We start from the raw sequence: 22945 nt of genomic DNA on the forward strand, positions 1-22945 counted from the left end.
TCCAAAGATACAGACTTGGGAGCCCCACTTTTCTAAAATGCTGTTTCAACCGAATAAAGGAAAGCCAAAACTGTTATTTTCAAAGGCATGTATGAACATCTATCCACTTGTTCTTCAATCTCTAGTTTTCACAGTACTAAAATACTTACCAGTGAACTAACAGAAAAATGCAACGGTATGACGCTGCCACTTGTGTGGGAAGTACAAAAGAAAACAAACACTTTCAAATCAGTATTTAGCATCTGGCATCCATTGACCAGAGTGTCATCAACATTCTTCTTACTCCTGAGGAAAGATGGGAGTACTTCTCTGACAGCATGATATATGTGAAGTGGCAAGTGCATATAATAAAATATGAATAGAAAAAATACCTTGAGGGCTTTCTAATAACTCGCATTAACTACGCTTTAAAAAAAAAAAAAAAGATAACAGAATTACTGCGACCTCATGAAATGATGCCTCAGAGAGATATATTGCTCATTTTCCTAGCATAAATCTTTCTTTGAAAAGTATATGGATCAGCCCCATGGGATCTGAATGTCTCAAAGTCTCTTATGGATTTATCCTCATTTAAAAAAAAAAAAAAAAAAGACCAAACAAACAAACAAAAAAAGCCAAACCACGAGACAGAAAAGTTACTTTCCTTATCCTACGGGATGCACACTGCTTGTGATATGGCTAAGGTCACACAAAGATAACACATGTAGTCCAGACAGAGCTACAGTAAAGACCTATCCACCTAGCTTTTTTAAGTCTATCACTTTCAGCCTACAGATCTAGCAGAATGAAAATTATATATATATACACAATATATACACATTCAGAAATATAAAAAAGTTTGATGGCTGTGTGATGCTAATAGTTCATCTACCACAAAAGTCAGGAGTTGAAAGCACAACAACATAGCAGTTTTTGTCTCCTATTGCGTAGTATTGGTTGTAGAACTATTAAAAGTCTGATATACCAGTATGCTTGGTTTCCCTAGAAATAAGAGAATTAACTAATGTAATTTATTCTTCTATGCTTCTGTGTTTAAACAATCCACAAATACACATTTGTATGTCCATGCCTGCTTAACTACTTGCATTACAGATGGTTGTTCCTTTATCTAATAATTTTTTTTCACCAAACCAGCATATTTCCTGAGAAGCCAGGTGGTTTGTTTGAAACCACACTGCATGTCAGAGTCGCAGATGGTATCAGGAGTTGCAGCTAACACCTGCAAGTCTGTGGAGAAGTTCTCTGTTCACACACATTTGGACTGTGTTCCTTCTGCTTCTTCTGACCTTCCAGTCACTGCTGGACACAGCTCTAGTTTGAAGAATCAGGAATGACAAAACTGCCACATGACATTAATACGCTCAATATGTGTGTCTAACAATTCCTTCACTGCCATCACTGACCACATAAATGACATGTGGATTAGACCCACAAACACTCTTAGTACTGAAAGACTATGCCTTGGGCCTAAGAAATGTAGGACACAATTCCTGAAACAGAAGAACAACAAATGGCACAAAATCAAGGCTTAAACAAGCAAAGCAAAAGACTGCCAGAAAATTCAATAGAATCACAGCTTCCCATGTTCTTGCTCATGTGTATAACTGCTTGGATCTCCACTAAATATTTGGATTGAGGACAGATTAATATCTGGATGCATTCACTTTGGGTATTTCTGGTATTGATTTTTTATGATTGTTACCTCTGCAGGTATACTCTGCAAGACAACCAATGGTCAGTGTCTTACTCTTAAAGGTTCAAATACAAATAGATATTAAGTGTTTTACCAAAAGCTCACAGTATGTTGACAACAGAGCTCAAACTACATCAGTAGTGGTTGATAATCCAGGCTCAATCCACCATTTATCTTTTTTTTTTTTTTTTAAATGAAATTCTTATTTCACAAGGCATACTCAAGAAATCTCCAATTCTATTCTGGGATATAGTTCAGAAAATGGGAACATACAAAGGATCCCTACCTTAATCTCTGTTTCCTTTGGGTGTTTCCCATATATTTCATGACACATTAGGAACTAACTTCTTGTAAGAAGATAAAAAGGAAGGGAAAAGACATCTTTTGTATTGTTCAATATTTTCTGTATGTTCTGTAGCCTAGTAGCTCTTCAGAAGTAGTAAATTAGCCTGCAGCACTGATTTTTCCCCAGACACCTCTATTACTTTGAATTTGCATCCTTATCCTGTACATTATGTATGCCTGTGCGTCACTGTGCCTGAATTAGACTACAAGTTCCTTGCAGCAGAATACCTTATTCTGTTCACAGTGTTACACTCAATTTTGATGTTCAAATAATAAAGTAACATAGGAAACATAATGCCAAGAAAAATCAACCAAAATATGCTTAGCACAAGAGTGACAGTAGGTATAACAGCTACTTGATAAAAATCGATAGACCTCACAACTTAAACATTCACAGTTGAAGACTTACAAAAGTAGCTCCACAGACTTCAGATGATCATTTCTTTTCCTAAACACGCATCGTGGGAGCTTTTCTACTGAGGGAGAACAGCTCTTCCTAAAATAACTCCCTGCATGGAAATGCTTATTCTGAGATCCTAAGCATTGACTCCTGTTTTCTCCTTTTCCTGGCTCCCTGCAAGACGTGTGGGGTAAAAGAGGCCAAATTCTACCTTGGAGCTGGACTTTCGGAGATGAAGGGATGCACCCATGTCTCTCACCTCTTGGCCAGGGGTGTGTGGTTGCAGATAGGACACATTATTCAGCTCAGTGCAAGGGAGCAGTAAGAAAAACATCTCAAGACTCTTCAGAACCGCATTCATAAATCTTACAGAAGCACGAGGAGGAAGAAGTCCACTTTGTCCAGAGCAAAGACTCAAGGAAAAGGAGTCCTACCAGCTGTGCCAAATACAGGACAGTTCATGTAAGTCATCACTGGTCACCTGTTCCTTTCCCAGGCCTGGTTTTTACACTTCTGAAAACACTAAGAACAGCTGGGATCAATAAGGGCTTTTTGTTTCAATTTAAATCCATTACACTGTCAACCTGCAAGCCTTACTGAGAAACAATCACCAACAATGCCAACATCACTAAAGGATTCTTACATCTACTTGATCATTTCAAGGTATTTGTAATTTTTCAATTTCTGAGTGTCACATGGGAAAGCAGACCTTGTGCTTAAAAACAACAACAACAAAAACAAACAAACAGAAAAAAAAAAACCTAATCACCTCAAAGGGGTAAAAATTGGCCTTATTTCCTCAATTATCTCCATAGTATTACATTGACCAGATCGACCATGAGGACTTTGTTCTCTTCAGCATTAAGAGCAGCCCATTCCAAATGCAATGCAGTAGATGAAGAAATGGTCTGATTTACCACATTCTATTCTATTTTGTAATCATTCACAGGCTTGTTTAATCTGCTGTAGGGACTTGACAATCTTAGTTTTTCCATCAAGACCTGGCTTTTTAGGTAAGGAGACAATGTCCAAAAAATTACACTGCTGTATATTATATCATAGAATCATAGAATCACTAAGGTTGGAAAATACCTCCAATATCATCTAGTCCAACCATCCCCTTACCACCGATGTCACCCACTGAACCATGTCCCTAAGCACCAAGTCCAACCTTTCCTTAAAAATTGACATTTCCTTAAAATATTGACGTTGCCCTGTGCCATGCCTGGAATTACTGAAGATGAAAAGGATTAGAGGAAGGAAACAATTAGTCAGCTGTTTTATTCTATTTTCACTGGACAGCCTTCATATATGTTTTTCTTCCCCATAGAGCTGATACCCATTTTCACTTTATGCTCTGCATTAATCTTGCTTTGCAATCTTGTGAGTCCTACTCCCTGTGCAGCTGCTGCTGTCCTGGATAGGATACAGCTGGATGCAGCCCTCTCATTTGGCAAAACTTCATTTATTTATTTATTAAATTTATGGCTCTGTAAAACATTTATGCCTCCTGCAAGATTTATGCAGCAAGCCCAAGTTTAGTTCTACAGAAGTTGTTCCTTGGAGCTCCACCACCTGTGGAGGTGCCAGGAGGGGCATTATCTGGGAGGATGCATCCTCATCTTGCAGCTCCCAGCAGCTAGCAGAGTGTGTGCGCGCTCTGCTCTCCCTCCATCTCCTGCTTAGCAATTGCTGCTTGGAGCTGTGCAGAGCACAGGGACAGGAGAAGCCCTGCTATGTCAGCTACCAGGAGACGCAGTGGCTGTTTCAAAGACAGCAATTCTTTCAAAATGGAGAGCGTGGCTTAATCAGCAAATAGCTAGTGACCTGGAAAGACAGGTAATTTAGTGCTTGGCTGCAAGATGAACACTTAATTGAAGCTTTATCAAGTGCTTGAAGAACTTATTCCCAAGGCTGGTGAACAGGCCCAAATACCCCACGAAGCGAAAGGGATTGGTGTTATCTTACACCATGCAAACCGGTTGCCTTGCATTTCCAAGCAGACAAACAATCCAGATGGAAACAGATGGGATTTCCTAGCGCTTTACTGCCTTCTCCCTCCTGGTTGTCAACTTCCAGTGATGTCAAAGCAGTCACAGATTACGCACTGTGGTATAAGCACCAATGCTCAAGTTCACCAGCTCCAGTCTGGAGGCATGTCTGTGTTTGGGCAGCTCTTGGGTTCTCAGTTAAGACCACATAGGGGTTAACACAGCTGGGGGAAGGTTAAAATCACCGGTCCAGTTTTCATCTACCACCAGGAAGGTGACTTCCAGCCTGGGCTGGGTTACAGGTTACAGGGCACAAACAAACAGCAACGATCTCAGAAACCAGTTGCCACCTGCCCACAAATGCTAACTATTCTGCTAGGCCCATTCGCTTGCATGAACTGGCTGAGGAAACTGGTTTTTAAACTATGGATGTTTTCACGGGTGCTGCCATATTGTCTCAAGCTGTCATTGCCTCTAGGGCAACACATTAAAACATCCAAAAGAGCAAAAGAAACTGAGGAGAATAAAAATCACAGGCCATTTTTCCTGCAGCTTCATGACTGCATCTTGCCACAACTAAATTTAAATAGAAAGATTTAAAGCATTACTGAGTCAATTCCTCTTTATTTTACTGCCTGTGACTATCTTTCCTTGCTGCCCCATCAATGTTTGATGGAAGCAGAACTGTTTCTCTGGAGAGTATCCCTGTTTCCAAATCTTGCCAGCGCTCCCTGATCAGTGAGGCTTCAGAAATATGAATGTGGTAACCACCACACCTATCCAAACCTGAAACATGAGCTTATCATGCGTTATACTCACCTAGAGCCTGGAAATGTGCTCCTTTGTTTTTCTTACACTTTTAAGGATATAAGGAGAAGACAGGTAGCAGTTAATTGCATTGCATCCAAATGGGGGGAAAAACACCATTTTTTTCTGGTGCACTGATAAAAGCCAGGATGTTAATTCTTTAACTGACTTTGGAAATGAATAAGAATTGTTTTAGATCAGTCTCTAGAGTAGCAGCACTCAGCTATGGTCAGAACCCCTGTCACTGGTGTTATCAACGAACATAAATGTCAGGCTTTGCAGCACTCCTGACCAAACCAAGTATAAATTTTCAGTGTCAGTTCTTTCCCCTCTGCATCATCTGGAAAGTACACATAGGACATAACTTGGTTCTAGCTGCCAAATGGAGATCAGCAGCAAGAGAGGGGAACTCAGCAGGCAGGAAGGCAGCCAGGGCTGTGCCCTGCACTGGCAGTGGGTTGCGTCAGAAGAAAGCAGAGGTCCTTGCCTGCTGTCTGCTTGTGCTGATGCAGCAGGGGCACCTGCTAAGTCAACTATCAGGACAGGGCAGTGCAAGGACTGGGAGCTGTTGCTTCTAATTTTACCCTTTTTCCAAGCACAGAATGGAACTGGAGAAAATCTGGACCAATACCAGTCCTTCTTATGAAGACAATAATGTTCCTTCTTATGATGACAGTAATCTGTTCACGCTTGAGCAACTGGCTTGAGTTGTAAAAGAAATTTTGCTTGCTAATGCCTCTGGATATATTTTCTTCAGAATACAAAAGCATGACAAAGACAGAACCTTCAATATTTCCTCAGTAAGAATGATGTAGCGATGGAGGTCTTAACAACAGTATGGCCTTACACAGCAACTGACGTTAAGTGAATTTGTCAGAACAGCTCTGACATTAACTAAGCAGAAAATCAAAGCAAAACCTGGTTCTCCTAGAGGTTCATTAGTTTTAAGACTTCATGTAAATCTTGTGGCCCTTCCTCATGGTTCCTTCAAATGTGTATTATTATAGCAATGGATGAGACACTACACTGCAGCTCTTCGGAAACTTTTGCTGTTGTTGCAAACTACACAGTCAATTTAGTTTACTGCAGTGGATTATAGATAAACCTGCTGATCTGAAGAAATGACCTTCAATTCCTTTTTTATCAGGAGCTCAGTAAGCTCTTGGATGTCATTGGCTTGACAGCACAGCAGAGCAGTTCTCTAACTCACTTGCAAATAGAAGTAAAAATGCACTGAAAGGGAAGTGATGAAGTCCAGTTTAAACCTGAGCACTGTACACTGCACGGCGTGTAACGCTTCCTCACCAGGGCCCTGCTGCCAGCTCTCAGCCCCATCCCCTGCCCCAGGCGCTACGCTCCAATCAGGTAAGCTTGTTACAGATAACCATGCCTGGAGTCAGGCATTAAGAAACCTTATGTTATTTCCCCCTCAATTTAGAACCAAAGTAAATTTCGGTAGAAATGTAGAGCTTTAGATGTATACATTTATCATCTGTTTCCAACCTTTGGCTAATCCATCTTTGATACCTCTCCCACAAGACAAATTTTATTTTACACACAAGAAGAGAAGAAGATATGGATGGCTGTCTGTGTTTCAGTCATCAGTGTAGTGTTATTGATGGATCCTTATGACATGAACAGCTGTATCTTGCCTGTATGTGCCATTCATTCCTATACAGATCTGCTGGAGTCACAGCAATGCTTGCAGCATAGCCTAATCAGCAAAGCAGTAAGCAAGGCCCATGTGATTCACCCAAAAGCCAGACTTCAAAATATTGGCAGAATCAGAAGACAGATCCCCCTACTTCACATTTGCTTATGCTGAGATCATTACACTAACACCATTTTCTGCTTCTCTTTAGAATATTTTTTATTTGTTTATCTATTTTTTTAAAGTTAAATAATTAGGAAAAACGACAGAGATTCACTACACTTCCAAACACTGATCTCATTAAAGTGGGAAATCAAACTGAAGAATTCTAGCAGCAATGAATTTGGTTCCAAATATTTGCTTTCTATTAAAGTAGCTCAAGGAAGCCCATGCTTAAAAATTCAAGATCTTCCTGTATCTGCAGAAATACTAGGGTGGGTTTGTGACCATCCTATACTGATGGTTTCATTCTGCTCATTATAACTCTGGTATTAACGAAGAAGGTACTGAAACATACACTCGCTCTGATTAAGTACATTGTCTCTGGCTAATAGAACCCAAATAACATATCTCAGCGTAACTTAATAAATTACCTATCATTGACATGACTCAGCCACGTCAGTGCTGTCCTCCCCATGTCTGTATGCAGCTTGTGCACTGACTTTGCAACTTTTCTCTCTCTCTTTTTTTCTTTTTTTTTCAGTAGTAGGGTAAGCATTCAGGCTGGTTTGCACTGCAGCTATTCAGAAACAGATAAACACTGCAGACACTATTAAAGTAAGCTTATATTGTATCAATTTCTTGTCTCATTTCGGTATCCCTAAATGAGATTACTCTCTAGACCACTGCTGGTCGCTGCTGTTGGGCTTCCTTGATTGTTGCATTCATCACATTCTAGAGGGTTTTGCCTTATTTTCTCTACAAAAAAATCCAATACATCTAGACACATCTCACATGGAGTTTCATTAAGCGGTTCAAAAACACTTTCAACACTGACTATATTAATTCCTTGCCTAGATGTCAATATTTTCTTTTCTTTCTTTCTTTCTTCCTTCCTTCCTTTCTTCCTTCCTTTCTTCCTTTCTTTCTTATTCTTTCTCTTCCTTCCTTCCTCTTTCTTTTTTTCCTTTTCTTTTCTTTTTCCTTTTCCTTTTCTTTTTCTCTTTCTCTTTTTCCTTTTCTTTTCCTATATCCAAGGGAATTTCTCTTCCAGATATGATAATCCAAAACTAGTTCATATGGTCAAAGTGAGAAGTTTGGAAAAAAGCAATTTACTTATTTATTTTTTAATCAAAAGTGCTCTGTGAGATGTTACAGAACCAAAAGTCACCTAATCTAGGTTTTTAAAAACATTCACTTTGTTGATTTGTAAGAGCCATCATCCTGAAACTAGCACTTATGTTTTATTTTTTTTTATACCATCTTATTATGATTGTGATGAGGTCATGGTGTGGCAACTGTGGTACTTTTAAAAACTGCATAATTGTCTTCCACATTTCTCTCTTTTTTGGTGTGCTTAGGGTACTCACTGCATAAAGAGACATAAAAATGTATAACTCCTTTCTAGATTCTTCGAGCTCTTTATGGGAAGGAAGAAGAAAATATTTTTTTTATTGATGCTGTTTAACACATTTTTTTAGTGTCAGGTTTATCCCTACATATTTATTTTCACAACTGCCAGTATAAAAATGAGAAAGACTTAAAGTAAGAGATACAGTCCAAATGTTATTATGGATAATGTTGAACAGTGACTAAGAAATAAAATGAACTTAGGCTCCTCATGATACTACTTAAGTTTACTCTATTTAAATTAATACCATGCAAGTCGAATGCTGGTTTTCGTAGGACCAATAAGCACTGAGACTGCCAGAGGAAAAGGTGCCCTGTTTGAATAACGCTTTTGCACTTGCTAAGGTAGTTTCACTTGTGAGCTTTCAAGAAGTATCTTGACTCTCCCACTGGGCATCTTTGGCATCCATAGCTCTAGATGGACACCTTTCTTCTTGGTTCATGTCATGGTAGAATCAGCTCATTCATTTGCAATCTCCTGAACACTATGATCCCCTTAAACGCTCTTCAGAGACTCCACTGTAACAAGCCAGGGGCAGTCCTTGGCTGCTCACAAGTTCAGCCACAACAAGAAACACTCCCCACTTCAAACCTGAATTGGGCACTGCCCCATGTGAAACTCCTGGAAACTGTAATACAAACGACTATGGGAACCATAGGGAATGGTTCCAGGGAATCAGCTAGCTGGAACCAAGGAGTTTTTTCTGTCTGCAAATGAATGTCTCACATTAAAAATTAATTGGCAAATTAATCTGTTTATTTATTCCAGGCTCTTTCTATCCAATGATCCTCAAAAAAAAAAAAATTAAAGTAAAACAGAATTTATTTTCTTTTCTTAGTTGATCATTCTATAAACTTTAAGCAAGGCATTGTTAATTTCTAGTAATTTAGCCTTCAAATTCAATACTGGATTTAGAGCCCATGAAATCTATGGGTCTTCTGTGATTATGGTATGAATATACACACCATTTATTTCTCTGTGCTGGCTTGAATATGTTTATGAAAAAAAAATTGTATCAAGTAAAATTAGAGCTTCACAGCAGTGAACAAGTTTCAGTATACTATATCCTATCCTCATACTTTCTTCTACAAATTTTCTGTGCTAAAGCTATACATGCTTCCTATCCCAATTCATTGCTCTCTGCCCTTCAATTCCCCTTTAACACAAAAAGCCACATCTCTTTCTAAAGGAGGCAGAGAGGGAAAAAACACTCAATTTCCTTTTTTCCTTTTTCTTTTTTTCCCTTTTCCTTTTCCCTTTTTCTTTTTTTCCTTCTTCCTTTTCCTAGCGTGAAAAATAGAAAGGCCTAATTAAAACCAAAACCATACACTTCTGAATTTCCTGGCCTGATGCTTTCCCTGCAGCCCGTAACTGCTCAGTGCAGACACTGCTGGTATGCATCAGAAAGCGTCCTGCCTCCAGGGCTGCACAGGAGGCTGAATTGCATCTTAACCTAGGAGGGGTCCCAGAGACTCCTGGAGGACAGATGGATGACATCACAGAGTGATGGACTGAGACCCAATCATCACCAAGAGTGAGTGCTAATTAACAGCTGTCAGCTATCCTCACAGCATGGGCAAGAGAAATGCAAAACTCCCTGCCTGTTTCCCACCTACTTCGTTTCCTGAACATCCTCGGTAAGATCCAGCTCCAAACCAAGAACTGTGCAAGGTGAACTCAACTCTGCTACTTCTCATCGTTCACACTTCCACTTGTTACTGCCATTCATTTCTACAGAGTTATTCCTCTTCAAACACTCCAAACCAGAACTGGCCAAAAAGTTGCATGGAAACAAGGGGATATTTTGCTTCTCATCTCCACAAAGACTTTCAGCCCATTGTCTGTAACACAACAGCCCACTCTCCAAAGCAGACACAGAGGAACGTGCTCCCTGTCCCCACTGGTAGGTTTGTGTGCTGACCTCTGTATTGTTTGGGGCTTTCTCTGTAATAAATATCAGAATTATCCAAAACAGCCTAGAAAACAAATTAGGAGCTTAAAAATCTGCACAGTGCAGCCAACGTTATTTGGTTTGCAACAGCATTCAGAATCTCATAATATCAGGGGCCAGACATTATGTGCTTTAAAAAATAAAAGTAAAAATCTTCTGTCCAAAGTGCTTACAGTCTGTATAAGGGGGACAAAACTAGAAAAAGGATGTGCTTAATATAATAAGTAGGAATTGGAACAAACTTAATTTGCTTGCTTCACTCATTCCCCATGACTCAATTGTATGGGCCATTTACTAAAACTTTCAAAATAATAAAATGTACTTCATAAAAACAGATACCATTCCATGAGGAAGATGTGACTACAATCAACAATATTACACCAAATCAGGCTTTGAATTTTAAGCTTATTTGCAAATTTATTCTAACATCCTCCAGACAGCTATCACTAATTGAGGGATTCTGTTGACTGCAGCTGAACAGCAGCTTCTGCCTGAGCCAGGCGACACCCTGGTGCAAAAGCAGGATGAAAAAAAAAGCATGCATTTCTACTTATAATTAATTTCCTGACAAACTGCACCACTAGATTCTATTTCCCTCTTTCACCAAAGATTTCAATTACATCAATTCCTGCTGATGTTCTTATATGAGATCAGAAGTTCTGCAGTGCCTCTTGCATGACTCCATTTATTGAAAGCACCTGCCTCTGAATTATTTCATCCCACTTGAAGTCTGAGCTTGCTCAGCAAAATAGCAATACTAAATCCAGAAGGATTAACACTGTACCAAAGTGCTCAGCATTTTACAGTTAACAGTGTACATTATTGGTGTGTTAGACTTTTCATTAGAGGAGTAATGTAAAACTTCTCCACTTTCCCAAAATGTGAAATTTAACACAGAAGTGACCCTTTGCAAAAGTACTGAAGGTTGCAAGCCTGACTTTTTCTACATCAACTGTTAAGTGCTTGGCTGTGCAGAAAGGAAACGGTCTTTGTGGGAAACCAAGGGTTCTCCATGGAAATCAATAAATCTCTAATTTCCTTGACACAAAATTAGGTACTTACTGCCTGAAAATTGCCCTGTGGAGTAACTGAACGTACCATCTTGCTCTCAATGTTTCTATTTATGCAAATGGATGCCTCCACCTTCTGACTGTATTTTTATTACACAATCGTGTGGTTACATGTAAAAACATTTATGATACATTCAAGTTATTATTTTAAGTGATAAACAGTGATTGAAGGAGCATCCTCACTTGCATTTCCTTAGCTTTGAAATTCTTCATCTTCAGCTACCAAGTGTACTAAGTCCACGATGTATCTACTGTGTCTCAATCCAGAAACAATCTCTAAAGCTATTGAAAGAAATTGTTTTAAAGCATGGGAAATTTAACTCGCAATTTTCAGAGGCCCAACAGGTAGAAACAGGGGCAGGTTCTTTCCTGGGACCATGCATCAAATGCAGCTCTTGTTCCTGCACTGGGACTGAAATGCGCAGGTGATGAAGTGCCACAAAGCCACAGGCATCGCAGGATGCCATGCTGTGACATTTCCCTGCAAACTGCGCTCCAGCAGCATTTAAGAGTCATTTCTCACTCAAAATTTGCATTCCCATAACCTTGGCTCACAGGCCAGACCCTCTGGCAAAGCTTCTGAAACACAGCCATGCCTGTGTTAGTTTCAAGGGTGCACAAGTGAAGTTTTAGCCGCTTTACTGAAAGCACTTACAACAGGACAGAAAAAGACTTGGGGAGTTTTGGATTTGACCGATTACAATTATTACTTACACTATTTATATTATGCCCTTACTAAAAATGTTAATGAGGTGGAATGAAAACATTTTCACAGTTTAATTGGATTTACATATAATGCCAAAACTGTAAAGATAGAATTTATGCTCACATAATAGCTAATCAAGATTGATTTTTCTTTTAAAATGGCAGTTTTAAAGTGTTAATCACATCAGTGAATATACTATAAAATCACTAACCATGCACATACAAACAGAGGTTCCTCAAAATTTCAGATGCTCTTGCTGACTTGGGACATTTACTATGAAGCATTTAAAAGCAACTTTGCTTGAAATTTAGAGGGAGAACTTTAGTTTCAGGCTCTTTTATAACATCTTACTTACCAAAAAGCACTAGTAAATTTCAAAGATTTGAAGATGTATGTTATCAAAATCTATGCATCTGTAGCTAGAGAGACAGAGAGATTACAGTAAAAAAATAAAATAACATTACTAAATGTTATAGGCTACATTTTTTTCTCTCAACAATAGATCTGTCAAAAAATCTTTTGGGTGAAATAATAAATTCCAGCTTTTACTGTAGGTTGGTTTATTAAATTCTACAGCAAAATATACTCAGTTGCTTATGACAACACAAGTAAGAAGACATGTACTTTGGTATGCCAAAATATACATATATATATCTTCTGTACATTAGACCAGGGATTTAATATTTGATAGATGCTCATTATCCCATTAAGGCAGACCTTAATCAGTCATGAGAAATCCACCCAAAATTTTCACAACATAAAAACTTCAGAAATAGTGTTTGTCACGTGCAGTTAGGGTTATTGGATTTTGGCATCCAAATACTCTAAAGACTCCCCTGCCCTGACCATGCCATGCTCCTATGCTGTTAATTCCTGACAACTGGATGAAAATACACTTCTGCTGTGTTCAAGAGCACTTTAACAAGGACAATTCCCCCCAATCCCGCCCCCTGTTATCCCCCCCCAATCCCGCCCCCCAATTTAACCCTGTTACAGCTCAAGGGAATCCCTGCAGCAGTAGCAGGAAGAGAGCAAAGACTCCTGTGACCTTCTGGGCAGCAGCCACACCACATCGCAAGAAAGGAAGAACAACCCTGATGGTGAGGTAGAAAGGCAGCAGAGGATACTTTCTACCTTTATACAAACCTCAACACATTATGAAGATAAATTCCCACCTTGTGACTGCTCTGTCTAGGGAACGAGGAGTGCAGCTCCAGGCTGACTCCACAGTATGCTCATGCCCAGGAAGAAGAAAAGCTCTTAAATATCTGTCCTCCATATATGTCCAACATTTTTCTCACTATCAGAGGACAAAATTCCTGGATGTTACATTGTCTTTTAAAATATTTAGTTGTTGACATGTTAAAAGTGCTATTATCAAAGGAGAGTTGAGTTAGCAATATCAAGACATCAGACTTAAAGAAATGCCAGTTTTAAGGCTGCTCTGTGAAATACATTCAGCATTTTGTGCTTATGCAATATGATACAGGTTTTAATTCCTGACCACACAGAATTTTTATCCTCACTGTGTACTTGGGACACACTTCTGAGATAATCGTCAGCTCCACGTGGACTCTCCCTCAGCAGAGGGGAAGCTGCATACAGAAATGCAGTCTGAATCTGCATGAAGAGAAATGTTTGTCTCGGGTTTGAAGAACTGGAATTTTTATCTTGAGGTACTTGTATACCTCTGCTTTCAATGCTCTTAACTAAAGACTTTGACGGGTGTATACCGCTATCCAAATACTCAGCTTATAACACCTAATCAAAGTTACAGTAAGCATATCTCTGGTGTCAGTTTAAGCCTTATTGTGATTATATGAAATGCTAAAATGTGCTAAAGGCATGGAAAAAATCATTCCCTCAAAATTTCAAATTCAGTAGCCTAAGCTAATGGACATTTCTCACTCTCATGTGAAATCTCAGCTCATTATCTATAAAATAATAAAACCCACCGACAACAACAAGGGAAATAATAATATGGCAAGTCATAGTTCCCATGAAGAAAAAATATTTGCCATCTGGAGATTAGCAGAAGTTATGGTGATGGCCAGAAAAATACATCTAACAAGATTATTCTTTTTTTGTGGGAAGGGGGAATGGTTTGAATCATACACACTAACTATAACATGAGACAAACTACTTAACAAGGTAAATAAAAAGAAAGAAGAATATCTATGAAAAACATTGCATGTGAACATATGACTAAAATCTACAGGATAAAGCATAGATGCAGCCAAATTCTGACATTTATTAATTCTCAAATCATTGATTCTGCACCCTCCCATGCTTTTTAGTATAATAAAATATATCTAGACTGTGCAATGCTAGCACCCAAGAATGCACTGCAGTACTCACAAAGCCATATCTGAGGCATAACATCTATTAGCAGGCTTACAGATGTTTCAAAAAATGCAGTTCAAAAGATCTAAGAGCTAACAGCGTGGCCTCAGAACATAGTTTTCCCCTGGAGTCTATAAAGCAAAGAGGACATATGTTTGACAACAGTGAAGCAGAAACACCACTTCAATTGCAAGTCAGTTAGCACAGAGTGCACCACAACCACAGCAAGTGAGAGCTTCAGAGCACATAAAAATCTAACCAGACGTCATGATATGCCCTGGAAAGCAATCAACTGGGAATGTTTAGACAGGCCATGACAAGCAGCAGTGATATGAAAATTATTTAGCAAATACCCTAAATATTACTCCAAATTCTGTAACTACATTTTTTTTTTTCTGTTAAAAATATCTCTAAGGACTTTTATCTATTTCAGAAGCCAGAAGATAATAAGTTTTCTTTTTTTACCTTGCCTATTTGAATGTAGTTTATCTATTCTGAAACTCCCGTTTTCCCCTGTACTGTCTCTGTGGAAAAATAGGCCTGCCGGGCATGAGCCCTGGTTTCAACAAAGACACAAATTTCTATATGATCTTGAGCAGGTGATGTAAATCTTTGACAAGGAACAAGTTTCTGTGCAGCAATTGTCACAAATGTCATATGATTGCAGAAAGCTCATAGCAAATCCTGGATTTACAAAGTTTCTGTCATCACAACCTGACCTTAGGAAAATGTTGGAACTGAGTGAATCTGTGTCACATCCATCACACTATCTCCCTACTACTGCTCCTCTCCCTCTTGGGACTGACGTGAAGCAAATATCCTAAACCCATCTCCCTTTCCTCACCGTTTCTCTTTTGTATGTAACCCATGAGCCAAGGCGTCCTTCAGCAAACAATGACACACGAGGAGCGTGAGGACAAGTAGAGGCCTGCCATGCATCCTCATTGTAACACGTATTGAATTTCATTTCTGACATTTTCCTTGAGTTTAGGAAATTAGATTATCATACTGAAATTTCACACTGCACTTCTGTTATGCCTCTGCATCATAATGTGACCTTTAACTCTGTCATTGTATCGTTTACCAAACAATTAATGGGAAATCATTATCTGCTATTGCTGTTGCAAGGAACGTTAATCTGCGCAAGAAGCACTGCTGAAGTATTGTAATTCAGAGGTCTGACTGGGTGCGTTTTTTTCACAGCTTGGAACTTGAAATGGGAGAGGAAAAACTGTTATGTGAGTGGGACATCTGGACACAGAAATAGGTTTCAGGAGTGGGTAAAGAACAGAAGGAGCAAGAAGAAATGCTGGAGGGGAAATGGAGTAGAACCTGGAAGTGAGTCAAGACACAGCATGTCCAGCAAATAGCAAAACACAGAGTGGAGGCTTAGAAGAAATAAGATCAGAGACAGAAGTTGAAAGAGAGGAGGAAGAATTAAAACAGCAGAGAAAGTTACCTGACCACTGATCTGATTGAGTTTTAGCCCTAAAGGAAAGCAAAGACCTCGAAGTTTCTCACAAATAAATTATGTTGCAGTACGCTAATGTGCAAAAGTCTCAGTACTAATACAAAAATGATTGAGTGTCACTGCTTGTTAGTTTAAAAGAAAACTAAAGTAATATGGTTTTTTTAAGAGCATTTAGATTGTTGGCAGAGTTCTTTCTGGTGACAATAGTGCAATACTAAGCTACAGGAACAACTTCACCATGGGGCACTAAATGTTCATGTAAGCTTTGCAAAAGTTGTATAGCCAGAATTTAACCATAATATAGTAATAAAAATGATTGAAAGCCTATTGTTTTTATGAATGTAAACTAAATAGGCTGCATGAAGCATGCTGAAGCAGAGGGTTATCAAATCTTTTGCCAAGGCATTTCTGAAGTCTACGTCACAAATTCTATATTGTCAAAGGAAAAAGGAAATGCATTGTTCTGATTTTAGCCATGTGGTATGTTGTTACTACCTCTTGACCTCTCCTGAGTCTAGCCATGGTTCAACAATAATTTCAGTGTGACTAGTTAGAAAGAACCTCTTAACTTAAGCTGACCCAGTGGTCTATAGAAAGATGCAGAGAGAGAAAAATGGGGATAATTATCAACACTCGGCACCACACGAAACAAAAATAATTGTATGGGTGGAAACTATACTACCTTGGATTTAATCTAAATGGGATCAGGAATTTCTCCCTATCTATTTCTAGAAGAGTTTGTTACTTAAATGACGTAGGTTAGAAAATCAAACACTGCAGGTGTTTCTATGGGGACAATAGGAAATCAGATGAGGTGTTCTTTTTATTCTCCTGAGGGCAGGACAGCCTTCAATTTTTTTTCCCCTTCTTATCTAAAATAAAGAACTTTTATGGCAGTAGCCTCAAAAACACTGAGCATAAACCAAATCAGTGCTGCCAGCTTTAATCCTCAAAGACTGAAATAACTCTGGTCAGTATAAATTGCCTAATTCTTCTTCATTATGGCTCTTTGACCTCGAGAGTCCATAATTATGGAATATGCTATTTTTCTAGTATATTCTGGAAAACAGGATTCATGCTAATGAGATTGCCATTTCATTTGGCTCTTAGGTTCCAATTCTTTTGTCTTGCTAAACCTGCCTATGGCTGTCTCCTGTTCTCCAGTTTTCTATACAAGCTTAACAGTCTCTTGGAAAAACACAATATTTGCTGATTCCCAGGACCTGAATCAGAGAAGGACTCTACCTGAACTGAATACAGTATAGGGCAGCAACTAATACATCAGAAAGCAACAACAACAACAAAAAGCAAACAAAAAAACACTTGTAGGAGGACAATCAGTATGAAGAACAACCAACCAACCAACCAACCAACAACCCCAAAACTAACACTGATATCATCCCTATAAAGAACAAAGGAGATCCAACAAAGGAAAACCAAAAATGAGAAAAATATGAAGGCAATCCAATATGTTAAAAGGCAAAAGAAGTATGTGCCAAGGGAAAACTGTGATATACATAGCAAGATGGAGCACAAACATGAAAAGGTCTTGTTTCTTGAAAAAAAGAAAACCAGCCTGGGGGATAGATAAACAAAATGGAGAGGATACGGGTCTGCCAGGATACACAGAGACATACCAACGCACTTCAGAAAGCCTTGGGTTTCAGTCTGCATTTAAAGGAACTGATTCTCCAAGAACTCCCAAGCTTGTTTAGAAAAAGTCTCCAGGATTCCAGTATGGCACGGAATATTGTGACTAATTTTCATGAAAAACAGTTTTGACAAAGAAAAAGAACTGAAACAGGAATAATCTCTTGGAGATCCAAAATAGATCATACCCAGGCTAGCTTTTCCCTACAGCAACCTGGCTCAGAGGAGATTCAGTCTTGCTCTTCCCAGGTAATTCTGTTAATTAAATTCCTCCTTCAAAAAACAAGGGGGGCACAATCATTTTTCTATATTTAAAGGCACCATATAAAATAACTTGCTGTAAGCATCATATAAAACAATGAATTAAAATCAATACTGCAGGGGTCTACAAGCCGGAGCAAATGGATTAAGTTAAAAAAAAAAATCTATCCTGAAACAGGCATCTATACCACCCATCTATCAGCAGTGATGATATTAAACCTACAGATAGCTTAAATTATACAGAAGCTTCTCTTCCTAGCTTCACATCGAACTGGAATAGGCTCCTTTAGGAGATTTGGGATAGACATCTTAGATGTGTTTCAAACCACAATCTAGAATCTTTAACTTCTACTATTCTACTGATGCAGACAGCATGAGGAGCCAACCTGCTACAATCAGCATCCATACCTTCATAATCCAGAGATTTTAGATCACACTTACAGCCAGCATGACACGACCCTAATCCTTCTTGGTGTCATCTAAATATCGACTGTTCAAAATTTTTTTTATTTTTTTCATGTTGCAAGACTGGTGCCACTTGTTCTGCTGGCTGTAATCTCACATGGGTGACCTGCTAGCTCAGATCTGACACTTAACCACCAGAACAAAGAGAACCAGTACTGAAGTGATTCTAGAGAGTGCATTCAGAATAATTCAGAGGGTTTATTTAATAAATAAATAAAGAAAAAACAAACAAATAAACAATACATTTATCCATTGGTAGAATGGGCTTTCACATGACCAAGTTGTGCAAAATTCTTGGACAGCAAGCCTGCCTTTGGAGAGTTAAATCCTAAGTGCAGAGTCTGGAAATCTCTGAATCAAATTCAGACTTTACCATCTGGTGGGGACCAGAGTTCTCTCAGGGCTGGATTTGGAGGCATGCTTGCTGTAATTCCTTCTGAGGTGGTAGAGGAAAGGGAAGGTATTTTGAGAGATGAGCCTTGCAGCATTGTGTCTACATTCGGCTCTTAGAAATTAATCCCATTGTCTCTGCTCTACAGAAACATGAGGCTTTCCTGAAAATATTCTCTCTGACTTGTGTTCTCCTAGGGCAAAATCCATCCACGTGCAGAAAGCTGTGTGCTATTAGCACTCCTGTTAGGGGACTTAATTGAAGCTTCAGTGATATTCATCCTATTCAGAGGTGTTGTTCTTAGAGATTGAACATTTGCATTAACATGCTCCAGTACGAAAATCCCTTCCACTGGGATACTGAGGAGCTATCCCATAACTTTTAACCAGATTAATATTTCATTTTATTCTGCAAACAGAACAATGTAAACTTCTTGATTTGAGATATCACAGATTACCAGAACAGGATCACTTAAAGTTGGTTGACCCAACTTTAGGTAGTCTTGCCTTCTCCCCACCTTCCACCAAAAAAGGCTATGAATGTTTCCAGAGTCACTTGAAAGTAAACAATTTACAATTTCTTATTAAACTTTATGTTCAGATGTGTCTGAACATGTGAAGAAACCTATAAGATAGAGTGGTCCCTCAGGAATGTCTCAGTTCTTTGATCTTTCCCAGAATAAGCAGGCCTAATGATGCTCCACTGAATCTGGAATGGCATGGTTGTGACTTATGCTATGCAAGAAAAAGTTCTTTAACATACAGAAGACCTCTCAACTTACTGTCTGGTATTTCCTGTGCAGAAATTGTACATGAGCAAACCTGAATGGCATGAACTGAAAGCCCACAGTTCCAAGGAAGAGTCAGACAGATCTACACAAGTGCTATACTGTTGCATAGACAGAGAAAAAGTGATGCCCTGAGATCTGACAGGCATAGAGTGCAAGCGCCTACTTAGAGGGCAACATATCCACAGAAGATGTGTTAGGCACATTTAACGATGCCCAACAAAACCTTCCACACAGGCACAGAGGAAACAAACAACACATAAAACCTGTAAAATATTTCCCAAAGCACCGAACTTCTCCTGACAGGTTATGCAGCACAGCATTCAAGCACAGGACTTCTGGACATCCACTGCATCCAGGTTGCATCCAGTAGCACCTGGACTGAAGACAGCTCACCTGTTAAGGTCCTTGTATTGGTAGGGATGAAGAAGCAACCATACAAAACCACAATTAATATATCATGTAATATATGCCTATAATATATGTTATAACGTGTAATTACATGAACACTATAAAAATATAATGTAGTACAGTACCTTTGGAAACATTTGTAAACAGTTTTCAGAATGAGCTTTGAAAACCACTAACCAGTGCACCGCCTGGTACTGATGATGCAAGCTCTGCATCATGCACAGCCCAGTGTCCCATGCCAGTCTGGGGCACAGAAGGAAGCTGGGGTATGGTTAATCCACCCCCTGCATTCTTCAACCAGTGATAATCAACAGCTGACTGCATAGGTTTTCTCCGAAAGGATATGAGTACATAGAAAACATAAAACTACTGTAGTAATTTTATGGAAAATTAATGAGCCTTCTGCAAAATGTACCCCTTTATGTTTGCAACATAAAATTATATAGCAGTTGAGCATTTGTGCAGTATAAAGTTTTAAAGAACTTGGTTCTATGGACAAATCAAGTGAAGAATGCATACTGATCATACACAGGAAAAAAAAATAGTGCAGTGACTTCATCAGACCATTGGGTGATTTTGGCTGGCTAAGGAACCGAGCTGATTTTTTTTTTTTTCCCTGCAGTTGTTTTCTATGCAGTCTTTAGACACTCTTTGCAAAGGAATTAACATGACACCATGCTGTGAAACAAGGAAGTACTATGCATGCATTCCTGTATCTGAGCATTCGTGGGATTCCTAAGAACAGAAAAGCACATCTACCTACTTGGATTTCTTGTTATTTGGGGGATTTCACTCTTCTCTCTACCTCTCAATGCTTTCATGGGAGATTGCATCTTTATTTTTAAGGCCCTGAGTCTGCAACAGGATATGCTGGCAGATTTTAGGTGCAGTCATCTCAGTTGCATCACACAGACATCAGGTTCCAAACATAAACATCCCATTGCAAGCTCATGTGGCTTAAACTGGAAAAAAACACTTCAAGATTATTGTTTTTTCTCCTTTTCTTTTTGCCTCATGACTATTCAGAAAGCGCATTGCTTCACATATTTCAGCTTTTAAACTTTTACTGAAAAAGGCAAATGTGATTATACATTTAGGTTAAAAAATTGCTTTTATAAGATAGTCTTTTAGACATGAGTCATTTTTTCAAGTGAAAATAGTCCTTTTGATTAAATGTTAGGTAAGAATGTAAATTTTAAAGTATGGGAATGTCAGATTTTAAAAATAAGCATTTAAAAAATAAAACGCCATACCATACTTAACTGATGTTCATAATTATTTAGATTATGAATTTATTTTGCAAATCCCCTTGCTTCTAAAGTTTAAAATAATTGTCTATGGAACAAAAGGGCTCAGTAAACAGCTCCACATGCAGATGTACAAACATAATTACTCGTTACATTTAATCCAGAGAAGACTAAACTTGGTCTCCCAAAAGCAGTGCTATGACCTGCAGGCACTTAGGACTGTTTCCGCACGTGTGCTAACAAGACCACTGACGGTCCTACTTCACAACCCAAAGTTTCTTTGCTGCTGCAACTGTGTCAGCACTTATTGAACCGGGAAGAGAACAAACACAGGCACCTTTGTTACCCATTAAAAATAAAATAAAATAAAATTAAGTAACACACAGACCCCACAGGGTGCCAAAGCCTTTTTGTTACGGACAGTGGGGAGGACTGCTTTAGGGACGGCTGTTGTTTGAGCTGTACAGATGCCAAGAGAGCAGGAGAGGCAGCTTTGCAGCATGTCCTCACAGATCACTGAGGCGGGAAACAGGTCTCAGATCTGCTGCACCAGCGGGTACAGCGTGATGCCAAGACGCATGGGCTGATGAGGCAGCTGACTTGGGCCACTGACGTTGGGGCTATGTGCTGGCCCCTACCATGTCTTTTTTTATCCCCTGGAGGCAATGCAGCAGGTACCTCACTGCACCATGAAGTCCCTTACCTGCAGATCTGTGTAAGCCCTCCTCCTCTCCCCAGTGCCCCTTGCAGGTGTCAAGCACAGCGTGTCCTGCTCTGATCCCTGAGTGTCCTCCCGCCCACAATGCATGCACTTATCGATACAACAAGACATAATACCCTTCATTTCTTTTCTGTACTTGGGTGCAAAAATAACTGCAGTGTTTGAAAGTTTTTACTCATTTGGGAGAGGGAAGGAGGTACACAAACTCTGCTGAACTAAGCAGTTCAAGTGAAGTAGTATCTTCTGAATTACAGAATAAATCACCAGAAAAATTATGTTATTAAGCCACAATGTAAGACACATTAAATAATGAAAACAATTTCCAGATATCATTATCTCTCTTGTTTAAACCCAAGGCAATGCAAAGACAGAACAAAAGCTTTACTCTTATCCTACCTCAGTAAAACAAAGGGATGCGAACACATCACCTCATTGCCTTGCTTTGAAAGCAGATCAGCCTGGGATGAGTCTGATCCGGTGTTACATGCCTGCCTTCAGCAGACCTTTGGAGATTTAGTAAAGTCTTATTATTCCTGCAGTGTGCAAGTGTTATGCGTAGTCAACCCAGATCATGGATTCACAATATGAAACATATAACATATGTTAATATATTTGCAGCTCTCATACTGAAAGTGAAGAAATATATCTATCTATCAGAAGAAATATATTTGCATGTACTTTAAATCTAATGCAACAAACTAGAACAAAAAGGATATATAAGGGCACAGTTGACTGTAGATTAAATAATGACCTTTCTTAATTACAAAATCAGAGCTGTTAAAATGACTTAAAGCATGGATGAAGTAAGCCCAGATTTTCAAACACTTAATTTAAATGCACTTCTTTTCTACTGCAAAGTTGTAAAAGCACTTCAAAAGGCTAAGAATTTGCAATTGTATAGATCAGAGAGGGACCAGGGTTATTGGGCTGCCTATGCTGTAACTTCTCATCCTAGCCAGTCTGCACTTGTAAGATGCAATGGGTCCAATTTACAAGCACCTGATGACATAGGCT

At 39.0% G+C, this 22945-nt stretch overlaps 1 protein-coding gene across 3 annotated transcripts in view; it reads right to left on the reverse strand.

The window, feature by feature from the left end:
* Window positions 1-22945, reverse strand: part of ANO4 (anoctamin 4) — a 224567-nt gene that overhangs the window by 169154 nt on the left and 32468 nt on the right. The gene's annotated exons all lie outside the window — the stretch shown is intronic.

This window comes from Anser brachyrhynchus (assembly GCF_964034855.1).
Source record: "Anser brachyrhynchus genome assembly, chromosome: 1".
Classification (NCBI taxonomy): domain Eukaryota; kingdom Metazoa; phylum Chordata; class Aves; order Anseriformes; family Anatidae; genus Anser; species Anser brachyrhynchus.